We start from the raw sequence: 23,420 nt of genomic DNA on the forward strand, positions 1-23,420 counted from the left end.
TAGATTATTTGCAGATCATTTTCTCCTCACAAATTTTAGACAACTTAAAACATGCATTGCTCTTGATTCTTCCTGGTATTCTACAACTCTATAAATGGCAGTTAAGGATTTTTAGCATCTCTTTCATCATCATCATCATCATCATCATCATCATCATCATTATTATTTTGCCATGCTGGAAGGATGAAACCCAGGGCCTCACACATGCTGGGCAAGTGCTCTAACCCTGAGCTATATATCCCCAGGCAATTAGCCTTTCTTATAGATGTATCTTACTAACCCAATCAAGTTATAGAAATGATTTTCTATATTTAGCTATAACCCAGTGGTGGGAAATATGACCCCATGTATATAATATGAAGTAAAGTGACCACAAGGAGAAATGGCAAATGAAATTAGGTCAAAGAGCAGTAATGAAATCTTGCATGAATGAATGAAGAGAATTGTTGGGTTTTGCACAAAGTGACAAAAGAGTTCTTAGGGGTGTCTATAATAAATGCTTAAGGATTATTATACTCTAGCTTTCCTATATTTCATTTTCAATACCAATTTTGGATTTTATTTCATATACAAAACATTTTTAAGTACATTTTGAATCAAATGACTTTCAAGAATAAATTTAGTTTGAAAAAAGAATTTTCATGTTAATATGGTAAATAGAAAATGAATGTCATCAGCCATAGATAGAAATTAATATAAATAAATAAATAAATGCAATAAGAGTGATGTTAATTTTCCACTTTGCTTACTTCAGGCAAGAATCGTCCCTAATACCATTTTGTATTGACTTTACATCTTCATATTTGACAAGTGTTTACATCAACTCAAATTCTTGATTGTAAACCACTAAGTAATCTGAAGTTTCTCAACCTCCTGGAAGCTCTGCCAAACTTTTCCTGCTGCATCTAAGCAATTACCATTAACCATGATGTGGCAATTTCTCCTTCAGTACAGTGACAGCTCAGGCTCCCTTGGGGTACTAATGATATCTTCCAAAGAGGAAATCCACTGTACCATCTCTACAAGGAAATTAAGAAATTGAAGCATCTCATTGAACTGTGTTCCATTCTGAATAATAAACATTGTTTAAAGTCTAGTGTCCAGACAGAAGACTGTCAGACAACCAAAATAGATATTCCTTGCTTTTATCAATAGGTTTCCATGTTCTTTTTAAGGTTAAGATTTTAGGCAAATATTTATCTTCCTCAAATAAAGCTGACCAAGTTTTAACTAATTACTGGAAATTCCTAGCTGTCCTAACCAAACCAAAGCTTCTACCTGAAAACTAACAGATGAATGGACATGTTTCAATGAAGATCTCTATCAGAGCATTTAGATATTAGAAATATAGATAATATATCTAAAGAAAATTTCAGATAACAATACGTTTTTTCCTTTGCTTTGTTTGAACATGTATGCTTACATCAGCATCATTCACAATAGCCAAAGACAAAAACAGACTAAATTTCCATCAACAAACTAATAAACAAAATGTAGTATATCTGGACATCTGAATAATATCTGTAAAAAAGAAATAATGCACTTACATTCTGTAACATGAGTGAACCTTGAAAACTTCACACAATGTGAGAAAAGCCAGTTACAAAAGTCTACATATTATGTAATTCCATTCATCAGAAAGTCCAGATAAGAGAAATCCGTAGAGATAGAAAGTAGATTAGTGGATGTTTAGAGCTGGGGACAGGGACTTAGGGCTTATAATTATACTACCTAAAAGCTACAATATTTCTTATTGAGGTGATAGAAATGTTCTAAAACTGACTGCAGCAATGACTGTGCATCATTTAAAATGTGAATACATTAAAAAACAATGAATTATAGACCATAAATGGGTTGAGTACATGGTATTAGAATTCTATCTCATTAAAACTGTTGAAAAAGAGAGCTGTCTGCTCCAGCTGTTCCTAAAATCTTTTGTTTAAAAAGTAATACCTTTCATTTTTGCACTTATGTTTATTTTTTCAGGGATGTAATTCATATTTCTTCTGAGCACAATAAAGCAAAACAGTAAGAGAATTTTCTTTATCTTTGAGTGTGTGCGGAAAATAAGGCAAGCAATAAATCTGAATTAATATTGTGTAAGTAATTTATTTACTCAAAGTCATATATTAGGAGTTTTTCATGTGTCAGGAAACAGGCTATGGGCCCCAATTAGGTAATTAGTACACAGTGTTAAAACAATGTGCTTTCTTAGAACACAGAATATAAGGATTCTATTGCTATTTGAAGAAAATAGAATATCTTACTTTTGCCTCATCTAAAAAGCTTTTCACAGTGTTATCATTTTAAATCAAACGTATCATAGCAAAACCCCTTATCATGACTAAGGCAGGGGAAAAATCAAAGCAGCAGCAACAGCAGCTAAAAGAAATGGAGCATACAGTGAAAGCTAGATCTTTCAAAAATTCAGTTCACAAAGGTTTCCATGGCATGTAATTTATTCATGGCTCCTGCTAGATTGAGTTAATAGCAGCTGCTTCTCCTTTTGGTCCTGGTAGTCATCCTCTAAAATGTCTCAGCTCATATCCCAAGAAAGGAGGCACTGCTGCTCATCTACGGTGTGATCCTTCCAAAACAGTATTATGTACATCGAGAGGCTGTTGGAGGCACAAAGACCCTAATCTAACATATGCCCTTTACTTTATGTTTTTCTTTATTTAGAAATCATTTTAAAAAGAAAGTCAAAATGATTATTTGATTACACAAAGAAAGAAAAAGATTCCATAGCATACAAATTAGAGATTAAATTTCTACTTATGTTTTGTGATGTTCTTATATATCATCATCATGAGTTTAAAAGAATTTATAACCTAATGACAACAAGGCACTTTGGAAACAAGACACCTATTCTCACAATATAAATAAAACATGTACCTATTTATATAATATTTGTTAAGTGTTTATAGAAATATAATTTTATTTATATTTATATTTATTTGTCTTATAATTGCAGCAGTCCCGTAAGGAGATTTCTTTCTTCTTAAACTTTAGCTAAGATAATGAAGTCTCACATATATACTCAGTCAGTATATACAGGACCTGAATTGAACTAAGTTGGTAATATTCCAGTCCACTCTTCTTTCTGTTACATTCTTGCTTCCACTTGTCTCAGAATATGGCTACATGATTCAATATTGAACAGAAATTGGAGATATGGGTGGGGCTAAGTAATTGAAAAGTGTCTTTCACTGATCTCAGGTATGACCATTGCATTTCCTAGTCAGATGGGTAACGAGTAAAGAGTCCCACTCAGGCAGGAAATGGGATTGTCCCTGGATTTAAAGTAGTTTGAAGCTACCTGATACAATCTTAAAAATTCTTTGCAAAGTGAACGTCCATCATTGAGACCACATTATGCCCAGAGAAATCATGTCCTGGATCACTCAATGAGAGATCCAAGTGAAAAATACTACCTAAGTCCAAATGAGGATTATCCTTAAACCTGGTTATTGTATGCAAATAGCAAAGATAAATCACTAAAGGAAGAGGAAATTTGTGTACACTCAGGATATTATGAGACCCAAGAGAAAGCCATATTTAGAGCAGCAAAAGCAGCATCTGCCATATCAGAGAGGAAGTACCTATATGAATTCAGCAGGAAAGGGCCTCCCTCATTTAAGGAAGGATTGGCAAATAAAATGAATTTATAGGGAAAGATCAGTCAAGAATAGGCCTGCAAGGACAGGTATAATCTCAGAGAACAGTTCTCAGGATTGAGTTAGAAAGTATGGCCTGAGGAGAATTCAGAATCTTACAAATTAAAGGTAAATATATCTGATCAGCAGCTCCACTTGGTTATGGAACTTTACATTTATATCTTCAGCATTTAAGTCAATGCAGCATTTAAAAAATGACTATAGTAGTAGTCATATTACATGTACTATGTTAGTGGCTTTATTCTTTTGTTATAATATTAATGAATTATTTAATTAGTAGTGTTGACCAACTTGATATCCCTATATTAGAGGAAAGTAAGTTAAAACAAATAGACTTCAAAATATCTAGTGCATCAGTCATGTTGGAAGTTTAATTTTCACTTCCATAAATAATCCAAAGAGGTATTCCCAGGAAAGATTAGGTTCATTTTACTCCATGGTTTAAGGATCCAGGCTTGTTAACATTTAGGAATCCTGCCATTTGTTTAACCAGTGAGAGGGAAAGAGAGTAAAGACAAGCACATTCATTTACCAAAAGAGTTCAGCAAGAGATGTATGCATATCTTTTAGCTCAAAATCTGTCATATGGCCATATCTAATAGTAAGATTGGAAAATATAAGCTTGCTAGGTTTCCAAACAGGACAGAGAATTGTGAATTCAGTGACTATGTAGCATTTTTTGATGTTTTTTTTCTTCATTTACATCTATGTATAGACAGTGAGCATTGAGTGTAATAATGGCAATGAGCAAAGTCTACAACACATTTAATGTGAAGGACACCCAAACAGAACCAAAGTATAATATGGTAGGCAGCAACCAATTCAAGAAAGCCAAGGAAATTTCTAATGAAAAAAAAAAAAAAAAGCCATGACTTGGATTTCTTTTTAATTCTAACATAAATGCTTGTTTTTCTTCTTCATCCCTATGCTATATTTTAATATCTATGGATAGGGACAATCACAGATAAAATGCTTCTTTGGGATATATATATATATATATATATATATATATATATATATATATATATATGACTTTTCATGATTAAAGAAATTAAACACCATAGTCTAAACATTGGGATGCCATATGCAATCTAGAAATAGCTAGAAATACCTGTGAAGTTTCTCAGTATTAATAGATTAACATTAATTCTATATCTTGTTATCAGCCAAAAAGAAATACAGGAAGATTTAAATAGGTTTAAATTTAAATCCACACAGGATCTGCATCTCCAATTTGCAGGCAAGGTGGTAGGATGAAAGAAAGAAGGTTAGATTTACAAATGGTCTTCTACAGTAATTCCAGGTATTTGGAGGCAACTAAATGAGAGGTTGTTTGGTAAAGTTGATAAGGATTTTATTTATGTAAATTCACTCCTTTAAGGTAAGATTGAGATTTTTGCCTTATTTATTTCTATGACAACATGATTTTGAGGCCTGGAAGATAGAAACATCAATAACAGAAAATTTCCAAAATCCAGGGAGACAATTAATGTAATTTAAATAGACAATGAAAACTCAGTAGTTAGAGAATTAAGGCCTTCCATTGTACTTGTATAGTCCACATGGGGTTATAAATCATTTGACCACTTGTCTCAAGCCTGTGTATCTCTATTTAAAAAAAGGCTGATCAATACCTGCAGAGAGAAACAATCTATATATCAATGCAGACCCCTATATCAAGACACTAAAAGGCATTATAGAAATTAAGTCAGCAGCAATACCAAGTCTTTTATTCTTTCATTCTTATTTCTTCTGATGTGAATATCATTAGGACTATGATCACCAATGTTTAGAAAACAGAGTATTTTTCCATTTCAATTTTTTGTGTATTCCATCCTCAAAAAGTATTTTTTTCTTAATTTTCTTTTCCTTTTTATTGGTGCATTATAATTATATATAACAGTTGGATTTGTTATAATATATTCATAGTGCACACAATAAAAGAGTATAATTTGATCAATTTCACTCCCCAGTACCACCAAATTCCTTCCCCTCCGTCTCCCTGATCCCCTTCTTCTATTTTACAGGTCTTCCTTCTATTTTTTTAAATTTGTTCTAATTAGTTATAGATGGCAGTAGAATGTATCTTGATACATTGTATACAAGTGGAACACAATTTCTCCTTCCTCTGGCTGTATATGCAGAGTCACACCAGTTGTGTAATCATACATACCTATAGGATAATAATGTCTATCTCATGTTACTGTCCTTCCCATCCCCACAGTCCCACACCTCACCTCACTTCTCTCTTGCACAAGCCAAAATACTTTTATACATCCCTACTCCTCCCCCCGAAATATGGATCAGCATGGGCTTATCAAAGAAAACATTCAGCCTTTATTTTGGGGGGATTGGCTTATTTCACTTACCATGATGTTCTCTAGTTCCATCCATTTGCCTGCAGATGCCATAATTTCATTTGTCTTTAAGGCTGAGCAATATTCCATTATGTTTATGTAGCACATTTTCTTTATTCATTCATCTGTTGAAGGGCATCTAGCTAAGTTGGTTACATAGTTTCACTGTTGTAAATTGTGCTGCTGCATCACTGATGTGGCTGCATCATTGTAGTGTTCTGATTTTAAGTCTTTGGGGTATAAACCAAGGAGCAAGGTAGCTTGGTCAAATGATGGTTCCATTCTAAGTTTTCTGAGGAATCTTCATACTGTTTTCCAAAGTGGTTGCACCAATTGGCAGTCGCATCAGAAATGTATGAGTATACCTTTTTCTTCATATCCTTGCAACATTTATTGTTGTTCGTATTCTTGATAATGGACATTCTGATAGAGTCAGATGAAATCTTAGAGAGCTTTGATTTGCATTTCTCTAATTGCTAGAAATGATGAACATTTTTCCATATGTTTGTTGATTGATTGTATTACAAAACAGAAGACAAAAAGCAAACACATATAAATACAGTTATCTCATACTAGACAGAGGCATCAAGAACATACATTGAAGAAAAGATAGCCTATTCAAAAATGGTTCTGGGAAAACTGAAAATCTTTATGTAGCAAAATTAAATCAAAACTCTCTCTCTCACCCTGAACAAAAAAAATAAAAATAAAAAGTGGTCTTTTGTCACTAAACACTAGAAAGAGACCCTGTACTTAATAGAAGAAAAAGTAGGCCCGAATGTTCATCATGTCAGCTTAGGACCTGACTTCCTTAACAAGACTCCTAAAGCACAAAAAGTAAAATTAAGAATCAATAAATGGGATGGTTCAAACTGAAAACTTTCTCCATTTCTCCTCAGGAATGAAAACAATCAATAACGTGAAGAGAGAGCCTACAGAATGGGAAAAAATCTTTACTACATGCACCTCAGATAGAGCACTCACCTCCAGGATATGTAAAGATCTCAAAAAACTTAACACCAAAAAACAAATAACCCAATCAATAAATGGGCTAAGGAACTGAACAGACATTTCACAGAAATAGAAACACAATCAACCAAAAAACATGTAGAAAAATGTTCATCATTTCTAGCAATTAGAGAAATGCAAATCAAAACTACTCTAAGATTTCACCTCACTCCAGAGTACTTTTTAAGAAAAAAATAAATTTGATGTCTATCTCTGGATAGCAGGTAATAGAGTTGAGGTGGATTGGGGAATTGAAGAATATTATAGCATTCCTCGAAATTGATGGAGACATCATAAAGTGCACTCTTTGAGTCACTTGAGTTTGCTTTTGGAGTTATATTCAATAATTTTATTTATTTTTCCAAAGTTTATCTGACTTTAATTTCTAGATTTTTCTAGCCATTTTAGAGCAAATAGACTTTTTCCTGAGGAAATGTTCCACCTGAGAAAAGTCATGTCAATGGATATTCAACATATTAGTATAGATTATTAATTATATTTGACATTGAGCACAAAGAAACCTTAGTAAACTGGTTCAAGGAAGTTAAAAATTGTTTTCATGTCAAAAGGAGATTTCTGATTTAATTAGAGCCTATATTATTCCATTCTAAAATACAACAACAACAACAGTAAAAACACTCAAAACATCAATCTAGGGCTAGCTCAGTGATAGGGAACTTTCGTAGTATGCATGAGACTCTGAGGCTAGAGGTTTGACCCTCAGGACAGAAAAAGAAAAAAAAAAAGTAAATTTGCCAAAATACCAAAACAGCTGAATGAATTTCATCAAAAATTTTAAGACACATTAAAATATCTGATTTTTGCTAATCATATGTGTCATTTTTCTTAAATCTTATTTTTCTTTCCTGGAAACTCTACTCACATTGCAAATATACAAATGAGAACTCCCAAGATTCTGGCATGACAAAATTGTAAGATGTTTGTAAATAAAATTTACTACAGCAAAACAATTTCAATTCCTGTATTCCTTAATAAATAAGCTAAAAAAAGAATTTGAACTTCATATTTTAAGCTTCATTCTTAATATTTTAAGTTTTCATTCTTACTGTGTTGGTGAATAACTATGTAGAACTCTGTTGTATAAGTTTGACAGACATCAGTGATAGCTACATAATAGACGATAACTTTAGATCTTTTGTTTACATTATGTGAAGTAAATAGTATAATTTTTTTTCTAATATTAATCCTGCATCAAACTAATAAAAATAAATTGCTTTCCAACTTATCTTCTCAAAGAGCCTTGGGTTATTTGATTAAAAAAAAAGATTCAAATGAAAGCAAGAGGAATTTCTAGGAATTTCTAGTACCTAAATACAAATTTGAGATGGTAAAATAATGTTTTATATTATAAGTAGATATTGATAAATAGAACAAAAAATATAAAATGTCAATATATTTCATATTAGATTTAAAATTTATGTTTTGTTCTAGTTTTATTTGACATGTAATAATTGTACATATTTATGAAACACAAAAAATGTTTCAATACATATATTATGTGTGTGTGTGTGTGTGTGTGTGTGTGTGATAAAATCAGGGTATTTAGCATATCCACCTCGAACATTTATAATTTTTGTGAGGTTCAAATGTTGAGTTAATTTCTACTTGGTTTGAATACTATTTTATTGCTACACAATAAACTCTGCTTTATTATTCAATAAAAGTATCACTGTTCTAAGTTTTCTAATTTAAAAAAATATATAAAGAACCTATTTTCCCCTATTTGTTGTGATTATTATATATTTCAATAATAACAACAACAGAAAATGTTCTCTAATCTAGTATGGTGACAACAGTTTTGGATGAAATGTTTGTATTACTACTACAGCACTTGACTTTCAATTTATTGAAGCATGAATATCCTTTTGGCTGTATAATTGGGTTTTGCATGAGAAATAACGTTTTGAATTGGTACTAGAGTGCAAATTTAATTAAGATAAAGTTCCTGTAATGATCAGAACATCAGTGTCATGGCTAAATAGTTCTCATTGCTTACATTTCTAAGACTTTATTTTGGACCCTACATAAGGTTCATTTAGCTGCTGATATTGGACAGCTATTAGCAACTTTTAAATCTTTTGAAGCAATTTGGTGACTATTAATAGATCATGTAAAGTTCATTATAACAAGTAAGTAAAAATTGTTAATGCTGATATTTTTATAAGTCAAAAATCATGGTTATTTAATTGCCCATATTTAATTCAAATATTTACTTGAGATTTTTAGTCAAGTGTGCTTTTAACTTATACATAATAACATAAAAATTGTATAGACCTATGGAATAGCATGATAACAACCATGTGTGTGTGTGTATATATATATATACACACACACATACATGGAATAACATGATATATATGGAATATAAATATATATATACATGGAATAACATATATATATATATGGAATAACATGATTTTAAGCCAGACATAATGCATAATTTGTGACTACTTTTACTGATGAAATTGCTGATCCTACTATGTCTAAATATTATTCCAATTGCCACTAGATATCAAAATTGGAACTAAGGACCTATTCTACTGCTATATATTGTTTACATACATTGTTGCTATCATTCGCTCCTCCACCAAATCTATTAGGTACTGGTAAGATAGAAGGATACTTTAAAATCACAAGGTAGAAACTCCATATTCCAATAAAATAGAAAATCATGAAGACATTGTCAAATTTCTAGAGACACATGACCTACCCAAATTGAAACAGGAGGTCATAGAAAATTTAAACATATTGATTACAAGCAATGAAATTGAAAATTCCATCAGAAGACTACCAACAAAGAAAATTCCAGGACCAGATAGATGGATTCTCAGCTGCACTCTACAAGACTTTCAAAGAAGAATTTACACCAATATTCCTAAAATTATTCCATGAAATAAAAAAGGAGGAAATTCTTCCAAACTCATTGTATAAGGCTAATATCACCCTGATACCAAAACCAGACAGATACATTAAGGAAAGAAAACTTCAGAGCAATATCCCTGACGAACATAGAGGCAAAAATTCTTAACAAAATACTGGCAAATTTCATACAAAAAATGCATATAAATTGCATATATAAAGATAGTGTACACTATGGTTAAGTGGAGTTCACTTCAAGTATGTAATGTTGGTTCAATATATGGAAAACAGTAAATATAATTCATCACTCAATAGACTTAAAGAGCCACATTTTATGTTAATATATGCAGAAAAAGGATTTGACAAATGTCAACATCCATTCATGTTCAAAATACTAGAAAAACTAGGATAATAGGAATATATCTTAACATTGTAAAAGCTATACATATGAAATCCAAGGTCAACATCATTCTAAATGTAGAAAGAGTGAAAGCATTTTTTCTAAAAACTGGAACATGACAGGAATACCCTCTTTCAATCCTACTCAACATAGTCCTTAACACCCTAGCCAGAGCAATTAGACAAAAGAAAGCAATTAAAGGGATACAAATAGGAAAAGAAAAGCTCCAACTATCCCTATTTGCTGATGACATGATTCTATATTTAGAAGACCCAGAAAGCTCCTTGAACTCATAAACAAATTCAGCAGAGTAGCAGGATATAAAATTAACACCCATAAATCAATTGCATTCTTATACACCAGAGAAAAATCAGCTGAAAGAAAAATCAGAAAAACTATCCTATTTCACAATAACCTCAAAAATTAAAAATAAAATAAAATATTGGGAATCAAGCTAACAAAGGAAGTAAAACACCTCTACAATGAAAAGTTTAGAACACTAAAGAAAGAAATTGAAGAAGACCTTAGAAAATGGATAGCTTTCCCATGTTCTAGGATAGGCAGAATTAATATTTCAAAATGGCTATGATACCAAAAGCTCTATACAGATATAATGCAATTCCCATTAAAATTCCAATGATGTTCTTTATAAAAATAGAAAAAGCAGTCTTGAAATTTATTTGGAAAAATAAGAGGCCCAGAATAGCCATAACAATCCTTAGCAACAAAAGTAATACAGGAGATATCACCATACCAAACCTTAAATTATACTACAGAGCTATTATACTACAGAATCTATTCTGTTGTCAGAAATAAAATTTCCTCATATCTAAACAAAAATGGCATGTTAATGGCACAAAAATAAAATTGAAGACTAATGGAACAGAATAGAAGACACAGAGATATGCCCAAATAAATATCGTTATCTCATACTAGATAAAGTTGATTTTAACACATTTTGATACTGGAAAAAAATAAAGAAAAGAATAATATAATCTGATCTAAGTTTATTTTAGTTTCTTTCTTCTTTCATCTTTATGATGAAAGAGAAAGTTGTTAGCTAACATTTGAATAGGATACATATCTATCTATATATATATAATATATAGATATATACACATATAGACATATGCATGTATATAAAATTGAAGAAAATTTCTATTTCTCAGGTTGCATTTAATCAGTGAAAAAATAAAATATACTGAGTGATTTGGGGTTTTGAAAAAGAGTAGGTATTCAGGGGAAGGTCACAGAAGGATAGGTGCCAATGTTCTGAGGAAAGATGTTCTAAAAATACAGAAATTAGCCAGAAAACTTGGTGAGAAAATATCCACTTCTATGTTTTGATATCTTACCAATGCCCCAAGTCATTTATTTTTTTCACTTTTAGAAGGATGCTTTCAATACAGTAGATGAGGGTAGATATCTTTGAAAATAATGTACCTTAAAAAGCAGTCTGGAACTGAGCGGTTTAGAAAGTGTAAGGACACAGACATGTGAATACATATGTGTTGTCACAGCTGATGCTCTAACATAGACAAGTGGAGTGTGGAATCCTGGCCAACCCAAAATACCATCAATTGGAATCTATTGTGTATTCAGAAAATTTTTCTTCATAACAACTATAAAAGAGACAGGCAAAAGAAAAACCTTTGATATACTTATCTGTCCAACACTGTTCCAGGCACATAGAATCCAAACAACAATAACTTGATCTAAAAGAATTTATATAAAAAATCAGAACATACTTTTGAAAATATTGGTGCAATGTGCTCTTTTTCACACCTTGAAACAGAAGTATCATGAGGATAGGCATATTTTCCTCTTCTTTCTTCATCACTATACCCTTAGTCCATAAAAGGATGCCTAGGATTAAATGCATCCTGAATAAATATGTATCATTCAAATGAAAGAATAGGAAAATGTACTTGGAAAAAGTGAGTACATTTTTCTTAATGATGGTCAGGATGAAATATAATTTTTAATATACCAACTACACTTGATATGATCCTATGCTAATCAAAGAACCATTCAACTAGGGAGACACTCTCCCAAGCAAAAATGGTTATGTATACATACTGAAGTTAGACCTTCCATTATAAGGTATTGATTTGTATTCTATTCACTTGCTAAATAATTCAGAAAATGTCCTCTCTGAACCAGGGAAGGCATCCCTTTTGTTGATATATTTAAACGCTTCATATTTTTCATCAAAGCCAAGATTTCCAAGCCAGCACCTTAGGAGAAAGAAAAGCTATGACAGGAACAAAGAATTGAGCTACGAGGAAGGAATAAAAAACTTTAAGAGCTTGTAAAAATTGATTTTTGTGGGAAATCCTCAAACTTTTTCTTCTGCTTTATTTCACATTTTGTGCTAAAATTGAATTATTATTTTTGGTGATATGATTCAATGATTTATATAAATAAATACGGAAAATAAATAAGCAAACAACGACATGCTCTGTTGACCCACAGTGTAGCCATTTGACCCGGTTAATTTATCTTAAAGACTTGAGCCAATGACAATTTCAATTCTTTCAGATTTGACATGTCAGACTTCAGAGGATTATGGTTGTATGTAGAACACTCAGAACATAATCTTAAAGGTCTCTTCATTGTGACAAAGGAATTCTGAAACAGATTGAAAGAAATGGCTTTGAGGTTGGTTGATCACATTATAAGATGCTATTTGTTATAAGTTCTACTCACTCTCTTAATTTTTCCAAATAATGACCAATTAACACTTGTTCCAGTTTTATTCACTCATTCAAGATTTCCCAAGACACCACAACTCTAATCACTGTATACCATAGCACAACACCAAGAAATATGAAAGAAATCTGATCTGCCACCTGAAACCCCAATGCGGTAGAATGAATGAATGTATCTTCCCAAAATTCATACGTTGAAATCCTAATCCTCAATGTGATCGTATCAAGAGGTGGGGCTCTTAAAGGTGATTAAGGCATGAAGGCAGCCCTCACGAATTGTATTAATGTCCTCATAAAAAATAACCAAGAGGGCCCCTTGCACCTTTCATGATCTGAGGACACAGTGAAAAGCCATTATCTATGAACGAGAAAGAAGGCCTTCACCAGGCAGCACATCTGCCAGCAACTTGATCTTGGACTTTACAGCTTCCAGAACTGTGAGAAATAAATTTCTGTTTTTCATAACTTCCCCATTTTATGAACTTTTGTGATAGCAGCCAAAATGGACTCAAACACCTGTAATAAAATAACAGTACAGATTCAAATGGAAAACTGAAGTTTTTTTGTTTTTTTTTTTTTGACAGATTAGCCAAAATTTTCTCAATCCATACTGTTGTCTGTTAAAGATTTCATTGGAGTCCAATATTTTTCTAAGGTTTAAGTTTTGGTATTAAGACAAATAAATAAAATTAAGTAATTAAAAAAGCTATTAAAATGGTCTTATAGACCTCCAAATATGCCAGCCTCACCTTATGTCAAACTTATACATTTACTAATTTACACTGCTTAGAATAACTTCCCCCCAGAGTCTGAGTTCACTCTCTTACTTTTTCCACATAATGAACTCTTAACTTTTGTTCTAATTCATTCACTCATTGAAGATTTCCCTGGACACCCTCCTTATAAAAGAAAAGCACAAACTCTCCTATTTACTTAGCCTCATGATATTTCCCCACAACTTTAATCACTGTATACTATGTAAGATATATATTAAATAATAATTTGTTATTATTTGTTTTGATTATTATCTATTTCTCCTATTAAAAAGTAGTTTGCATGATGATGGAGCTTTTGTCTACTTGGTCCTTTGCTATATCCCCAAGAAATCAGACTATTAACTAGCACATAGCAAGCATGAAAAAATATCATCAAATTAATAAATGAACAAATGGACATATGAATATAAGTTATTCCTTAGAAATCTTGTTGTTTCTCAGCAAAACAACTGCAGGCTTATAGTCTTCTCTAGTTTGTAAAGTCAGGACCAAAGTCCTGGACCATAGAAACCATTCCAAGTTCCAATGGCTCTAAATATCTTAACAACATGAAATCTTTCTGTTTGTTAACTTTATGAGATGATATTGTACTTTCCTGAATTCTGTATGTTTAAATTGCTTTTGAAATGTTAGTTCACTATTAATTTAGATAATAGAAATAATAAAAATAGGGGCATGTTTTGTACTGCTTGTGCACTATTTTCACATTTGTAAAATATGATATAATAATGGTTTGAAATGTAAACAAAGTAAGGTAAAAACAAATTAATTATTATAAATATTTTATTTTGTTGTTTTAATACTACTTATTGGAGTAGATTTTCATAAGATTATATTCAAATTGTTTCTCCCCATTCCTTAAATAAACATTTATTGAGCATCTGCTATATTTCAAAATATCCTAGCAATGGGGAAATTAAGAAAATATATATTTCATGCTCTTCCAAGGCTTACATTATAATGTATGTACTCAGGAGATGTAAAAAACATTTAATGACAAAAATACACATCACTATTAAATTAGTTATTATTGCTATTGTTTATTATCTTATAGTTTTTACAGGTTAAAAATCCAAAGCAGGATTCACTGAGCTAATGTCTAGGAGTTGACAAAGCCATGTTCCTCTCTGGATGCTCCAGGATTGTTTCTTTGCCATCTCCTGCTTCTAGAAGCTTCTGATATTCCTTGCTTCATGACTTCCCTTCTTCATATTCAAAGCCAACAATCTTCTCCTTTCTGTCTCCTCATAGTCACATCTCCTTCTGTCTGCAGCAAGGAGAGGTTGCATAGTAGATTTGGATAACCCAAGACAATTTCCTCCATCATCTTTTTTAATCACATCTGCAAAGCCCATTTTGGCATGGGAGATAACATATTCTCAGGGTCTGAGGATAGAAATGAAGACATCTTTGAGGCCATTATTCCTCCTACTCCACCGTGGCAGACAATAAAGAGGGCTATAAAGAAAAATAAATAGCAAAGCAGCCAGAAAGCAGTTGGGGGAGCATATTTTCTTTTCTTAGCTCTGCTGATCTAACATTACAGATCTACGCTTTTCATAAATACTTGTTTTATATTTAATAAACAGAAGACAGAAAGTGTCACTTATCAAAATATGTAAAGGGTAGACTCGTGCTAATCAGAGCCTACAGCTCCACCACCTGCCTTTAGTTTAAATCTGTGCCTAATGCCTTGTGTCAGGCACTTCCCTTGGTGTCCATACCACCATGTGAATCCAGCAAATCTACTTTGTCCTCTTCAAGAAAATTCCACCTTTGCAGCATGAAGAGATGTCCTGCACATTTATGAGTCAATCTGCTATGGTGGCCGGGAGCCAGCAGAGCTAGAAGTTCTTGCCATAATCACTGGATGTTTATTTGGATCTTCTTCAAATCACATTCACATACCCTTTCCAAATCTGCATAAGGGTGGGCTAATCCCCATAAGGACTGTTGCTAGACATCATGGCATTTCTCCTGATTTCCATCCTTTGTTCTCTTAACCAGAATATTATCTTCTGCCTTGATTTCTTCTAATGATCTTTTACCTTTTCATAAATGGTTCTATTCTATAATTTTTTCTAACCTATTAAGCTTTCTTGCTTTATATTTTAACTGACACATTGTACCTGTTTATAGGGCTCTGTGTGATATTTCAATATACGAATACAATATATAAAAATCAGATACAGATAACTGGCATGCCCATTATCTCAAACATTTATTACCTCTAGGAGGCTGGGACATTCAAAATTCTTTCTACTAGCTATTTTGAAATATCCAATTAATTCCTGTTTACCAAAACTACCCTACTGAGTATTAGAAGTTGTTCCTCATATTCAGCTACATTCCTCCACCTGTTAACCAGCTTTACTCCATCCCCACTCCATCCTAATCCACCTCTCCCCTGCTTCCCAAAATCTGGTAACCACTATTCTTATTAAGCTTTTGTACACTATGAAAACCAGGAATCATATTATTGTTACAAATTAGAAGATATCACAATGTAATTAGAAAGATAACTAAAGTTTAACTTTTCCTTTACCTAAATTTTTAAACTAATAATTTTGACTTTTAAAAATGGCAAGTACATTGCATATTTTATTTAAGTTGAAGGTACAGAAAATAACTACTCTTTTCTTGAATGGAGGACATTATTGCAGCAATTCATTGCTGTCTTATGCTGCAATGGTGTTTTTTCCCCCACCCTTTTCCATGATGCCATCATATCTGTTGATTCACTTACAATTTACCTGGGCTTTGTAATCATCAATTTCAAATAAATTATATATATATGAATGAATGCATTCAAAATGAATTTAGTTTGAAAACCCTAGACTAACAACAAGAAAAGAAAATGGCCTTAGAGATTTCCTAAAAATGTAGAGTATGAATTTGAAGGCACATAGCTCTCTACTTTGAAAAGGGAAATGTTATTATTTCATATTACTTATGTGGTTAAATTTGTAGCTATTACTTTTACTCCTCTTGCAACATTAATCTGAAATGGTTATTTTCAGCCTGCTTTGTGAATTATGTGGGAGTTCTGTGTTTGGGATTGAGGTCTACAAACTTCATGATTGTGCCATACTTGGTGACTAGGAAGTTTCTGTGCAAAGACACAGAATGCCTGGCTGCTAGGAGATACGTAGCTACTGGGAAACTCCTCTGCAAAAGCACAGGATGTCCTTCACAAGTTTACCCTGCATCCCAGACCTAGGATGCCCAGCCATCTCCCTCTAAGGTAACTAATCAGGCATGATCTGGTCTCCATGGTAATGCCCCTGGAGAATAGGGGCTCATGTTTATTCTAACCTGAACCTTATCTCAGCTAGAACTCTGGGATACAGAAACACTAATTAGAATATAGTCATGGTAGTGGGAGGTATGTTTTCTTGAGTGAATAAACTCCCAGGCAGGGAGGAGAAGACACTTCTCTTCTGCACTTCTTCACCACTTCACTCTCTCCGCTCCATCCTGTCTGCCTGCTTGCACTTTTTGTGTCTTTGTCTGTTCTTTGTCTCCTCACAGGTGTTTCTTTACAGAGTTATGTGAATAAATGAACTCCCCTACATTGCTACCTTCCTAAAGACACAGAGGGTTACAAAAGATTCCCCACTCAGAAGAAAAGGAAGCTGTTTTACTTAGAAAAGGGGTTATCATTCATGGGGTAGAGAGATTAAGGGATTTTTGAAACAACTAAAGAGAGCAGACCGTGTGAGGAGAAGGATAGGCTGGTATGGGAAAACTAAAATTAATTTAAGTGTTCCTAAATTCTAAATGTTTGGACTACATTCCCTAACTTATTCCATAAATTTAACATAAATTATAGAAAGCATGGTAATTTGGAAGTTGTTAAAGATAAAGAAATTTTCAGACAAAGAAAACATGGCAAATGGCTTTTGAGATTTTCTCAGTGACGCATATTAGCTTATATGCCAAACTGGCAGCATGAATCAATTCATGAAGCATTAAGGGAGGTGTGAAATGATGTCCTTTAAGCTTCTCCACATCTCGGTGTTTCACTGTGTTCTGGCCTAGCAATCATATACCTCCTCTTTGGGGAGTGCCCCTTAGTTCCTTAGTCTTAGTAACCAGCACAGTACCCACTCATTAGATCTTCACCTGTGCTTTTCCTCCTCTAAGAAGCCTCCTGAGTCCAGCATAGAACTCTCAACCTCTCAACTACACTAATACTGCCTGGCCACCTGTCTGCATTCCCTTCTAGAATGTAAACTCCATGAAAGCAGACAAATGTTTTCTTGTGGCTGTTCCAGCACTAATTAGCAGTTACCCAGCAAGTGCCATGCACTTAATTCTCACACGTTGTTTGTGACAAGGTGATAAATGTTTATTCTCCAACTCATACTTGGACTTGGCCTTTATATGGACTATAGCCCTCTTGGCAAGGAAAAGAGATTTGGAAGCCATGGTGCCTGCTGGGAGGAGGACACCTGTACAGTCACAGGTGTACAATTCTAAGATGTTAATTCCTATCGTATCATATATTTTCCTGTGACAAAAAATATTGGGAAAGGATGTGCAAAGGATGAAAACTGTGCCTTTTATTACCTTTGAACTAATTTATAACTCTGTAAATTCTAGCAAACTAGCAGTAATGCAAATGAATTGCATCCAGTGGACTGCAATTGATTACTGTCTTATGTATATGAACAAGTTTTCCATTTATTTGTAAATGTACTCATAGCCTTGATTGCTTTCATATGGGTGTTGTAATGAACCTTTTAATTTAAACTTAATAATTTATTACTTACTGAAATTGCACATATATATTTTGCATTTTTGTAAGATTTATGATTTTATCCTTAACACTTATCTTTGATACATGCAATCTAAGCCAGTTGTGGTGGCATACACCTATTATCCTAGCAACTCAAGGAGGCTATGACAGGGGAATAGAAAGTTTGAGGCCAGCCTCAGCAAATTAGTGAGGCTTGTCTCAAAATAAAAAGGACTGTGGATGTACTTCAGTGGTAAGGCACCCCAAGGGGTTCAATCCCCCAATGCAAAAAAAAAAATTTATTCAACTAAACAACTAAATGAGAGGCCTAAAGTATATTATAAAGCATCTTTTTCTAAGGGTCACATGACTCTGATACAAAAAATAAAAATTATTTTAAAAATTGAAGCTGATAGTACAAGCATCCTCCTGTCTTCTGATAACACTGATATAATCACCTTCTCTAACTAATAACAGCAGGCTAGCCACATGCTTTTTAATGACAACATGCTATTTAATCTTCATTTTAAAAGGGACATTAATAATGCAGTTCCATGAAAATAAATGAAGGTGAGGATGTATGCCAACATCAATTTACAACTTTCTTCTGTTTAATTAATATTATTGCATGTTTTCATTTGAAGTGTGTTTTGCTCATCAACATGAGATGTTTAATTTATATGAAACTTCATTCAAAAGACTGCCTCCAGAGAAGCAACAATTTATTCTGGGCTATGTATACACACTTTGAATAAAGTATTCAGTTCACAGAGGACTTTGCTGCAAGCATCATTCACAATTAAATTGAGGTTACAATGATACAGGCTTATTCTTAATAAATAAATTACTTGAATATAATTGATAGCAAACACAAATAGGGGGACTCCCAGTGTCTGATTTATCTTCAATTTCTTCATCTATATTTCCTTTTATTGCCTGAATTTAATTTTCTACTGATTTCAACTGGCAACACTTTATGCAAATCCTTCATTGTCTTTGCTCAGATCATAGGAGTTATCTTCCGCCTGATCTCCCAAACTCTGCCTTTGATACCTGGAACACAGCCCAGTGGTAACTCCATTTAGCTTAGCATCTTCTATATTCTCTGTAATACCTGTTTTGTTTGTTGTTTGTTCATGCTTTTTGTTTGTTTTTTTAGTTTTAAAGTATACAAATATGACAATGCTAATATTCTACTTAAAATGTTCTTTGATTATTTCTTTCATCACTTATTCCGAACTGTTGGGAGCCGGCAACCGCACCCTGAAAATGGCGCTGGCTTCCTGTTTCTGATGACTTAGCGGTTGGAGTTAGAAGTAAACAACTCCTTGTAAGGCTGTGGGCTGGGCTCTGGCCTGCTTCTGCTGCGCTGCACCTATTAGACTCTTCCACATAGTGCTGGTTCATTGGCAAGGCTGGGTACTTAAGCTAGGGCAGACCGACTGCTCGCGCACACGCTTTCTTCTCTTGTTCCTGTTTTCTCATCATGATTCAAAGGTCCTGAGTAAACTGCTGAAAGAAGAATCCTGTGTTGTTTTTTCCCTTGCCGGCGAGGGGTCGCGACACAGAACCTCTCTCAAACCTGTGCTCTTTCTGCATGGTTCTATTTGTGGCTCTCAAACCTTTCTTCACAGCTTTGCATATCCTCTATCTATAATATTCTGCAACATCTCATATGCTTTACTGTTCAAATTCCTGCTCATCCTTCAAATCTTGATCCAAGAACAGCTTCCTTTTTGAGTACTCCATAACTATCTGATATAGACGTTTTTTCTAATTGCTACAAGAAATTTTATTTATTTTTTTATCACACATATACAGAACAATTTTTTATATTTCTGGATGTATATAAACTATGTCCACACCAATTTGTGTCTTCATACATGTACTTTGGATATGATGACCATCACATTTCACCATCATTTATAACCCCATGCCCCCTCCCTTCCCCTCCAACACCTCTTCCCTATCTAGAGTTCATCTATTCCTCCCATGCTCCCACTCTCTACCCCACTATGAATCAGCCTCCTTATATCAGAGAAAACTTTAAGATATCATCTCACTCCAGACAGAATGGCAGCTACTATGCATACAAACAACAATAAGAGTTGGTGAGGATGTGGGGGAAAAGGCACACTCATACACTGCTGGTGACACTGTAAATTGGTGCAGGCAATATGGAAAGAAGTATGAAGATTTCTTGGAAAATTGGGAATGGAACCACCATTTGACCCAGCTATTCCTCTTCTTGGACTATACCCAAAGGACCTAAAAACAGCACACTACAGGAACACAGCCACATCAATGTTTAAAGCAGCACAATTCACAATAGCTAGACTGTGGAGCCAACTTAGATGCCCTTCAGTGAATGAATATATTTTTTAAAATGTGGCATATATACACAATGAAATATTACTCAGCATTAGAAGAAAATAAAATCATGGCATTTGCAGGTAAATGGATGGAGTTGAAGATAATGCTAAGTGAAGTTAGTCAATCCCATAAAACCAAATGCCAAATGTTTTCTTTGATATAAGGTGGCTGTTTCATAGTGGGATAGGGAGGGGGAGCATGGGAGGAATACATGAACTCTAGATAGGGCAGAGGTGTTGGAGGGGAAAGGATGGGGTATGGGGTTATAAATGATGGTGGAATGTGATGAATATTATTATTCAAAGTACTTGTATAAAGACACAAACAGTGTGACTCTACTTTGTGTACAACCAGAGAAATGATAAATTGTGCTCCATTTGTGTATTATGACCTGAAATGCATTCTGATGCTATAACAAATTGGAATAAATAAATAAATAAATCTTAAAAAAATTGTTTTTATTGTTGCATTCCAGTTATACACAATATTGGAGTTCATTTTAAATAAATATAATTTGCTCCACTTTGTTCCCAGAAATTCTTCTTTATATCCTGTCCTCTCTGCCATGATCCCTTACTTCTACTCTACTTGTTTTTCTTCTACTTTTCTGCATTTTTTAAATCCACTGTGATGTATTCATATATATGTAACATCGTTTGGTCAAGTTCATTCTACCACTCCTCCCTCTTCCTGTCCCTCTTCCTTCCCCTTTAACCCCTTTGCTTTATCCCCTTCCTTTACTAATTTCCCTCTATTTTCATGAGACCCCCCTCTTAAATATTGTAAAAATGGACATACTATCTTAAGGGTTATACAGATTCAATATGACAATGCAACCTCAATCAACAATATCAATGACATTCTTCACAGAACTAGAAACAAACAGACTTAAAATCCATTTGGAAGAATAAAAGACCCAGAACAAGAAGACTGATATTGGAGTCATCACAACAACTGATCTCAAAATACACTATTGAGCTATGGTAACAAAAAAGAGTATACTATTGTCACTGAAACAGACATGAAGACCAATGGAATAGAATAACAGGCACAGAGACAAATCCACATGGGTAAAATCATCTGATACTAGAACAAGGTGCCAGAAACATACAATAGATAAAAGAGAATCTTTTTACAAATGGTACTGCAAAAACTGAATATCCTTATGTAAAAGAATAAAATCAGATCCCTATATTTCACCCTGCACAAAACTCAGTCAACGTGTATTAAAGACCTATGAAGTAGAACAGAAACTTTGCTACTGCTACAAGAAAACATAGGCTTAATACTCCAACATATTGGTGCAGGTACCACTTCCTTAACAAGACTCCTTGATTTCAAGAAATAAGAACAAGAATCAATAAGTGTGATTGCATGAAATTAAAAATCTTCTGCATAGCAAAAGAACAATTAAGTGCATAAAGAGAAAACCTACAGCATAAGAGAAGATTTTTTCCCTAAATATACTTTTTGTAAATACAAGTGTGATATATTTTATGCAACCAAATTAAAGTAACCAATTATGATATTTATATACAAGAGCACTGAAAAACCAATTTCAAGGGTTTCATTTTGAAGTGGACAAAAACAATTTCAAGAAGTGGAAAACAGAAGTAATAATGAATTCATTCTTTTAAACTTTTATTATCTTCAGGAAAATTATGCAGAAGTATGAAAAACTTGTCATATTTTTACAACGATTGTATATTTATATATTTTATATGCCTTATCTAAGAAATACTAATTCCATTAATTGTATTGAGGCCTTATTGTCAATCATATATTCAGGATCTAAATATCATTAAGATACCTCCCTATCAATTGGTTTCCTTCCTACATATTAAATTGGTCCACATTAAATTGTGATTTTTGTATGTCAAAAGCAATTGAATACTGGATATTTAATATAGTTCAAAGCTTATATTATGAAAATAGATACTGAACTTAAAATATCAAAAGTAGACTATCACAAGACATTAAACAAAGTAAGAAATACAAAGTAAGGAAACAAAATGGAGGAAAACAATCTTAATTTAAAATGGATTCAGAAAAGCCACAGATATGCATTGGGCCCTAGGGTTGATCATGAAGAATTTGTACAATTTCAATTGATTAAAAGAGGTGAAAATGGCATTTTAATTAGAAGTTCCATTAAGAATATTTTAAATGGAAATTGGCAAGTCTCATCAAAGCTATTTTGAATGAAACAAATGAAAGTATATTCAATAGTTCAGCTAAAGGGGATTATACCAAACTACAACTTAGTCTGATAGAAACTGGAACTGGAAGTTGGAATAAAAGCTTCACTTACCATATCTCTGGTTTAATTAATTGCCCTGGTTTAACCAGATTGCCTGAGTTCAAATCCCAGCTACCTCTTAGCCACAAGACCTCAGGTAAGTTATTTAAACGTCTTTAAAATGTGTAAATAGAGCTGTTAAGAGAATTAAATGATGTCAACATATTCAGGGTGCATCTCAATAAGGCAAGGTATACA

The sequence above is a fragment of the Urocitellus parryii genome, chromosome 10 (assembly GCF_045843805.1).
Source record: "Urocitellus parryii isolate mUroPar1 chromosome 10, mUroPar1.hap1, whole genome shotgun sequence".
Classification (NCBI taxonomy): domain Eukaryota; kingdom Metazoa; phylum Chordata; class Mammalia; order Rodentia; family Sciuridae; genus Urocitellus; species Urocitellus parryii.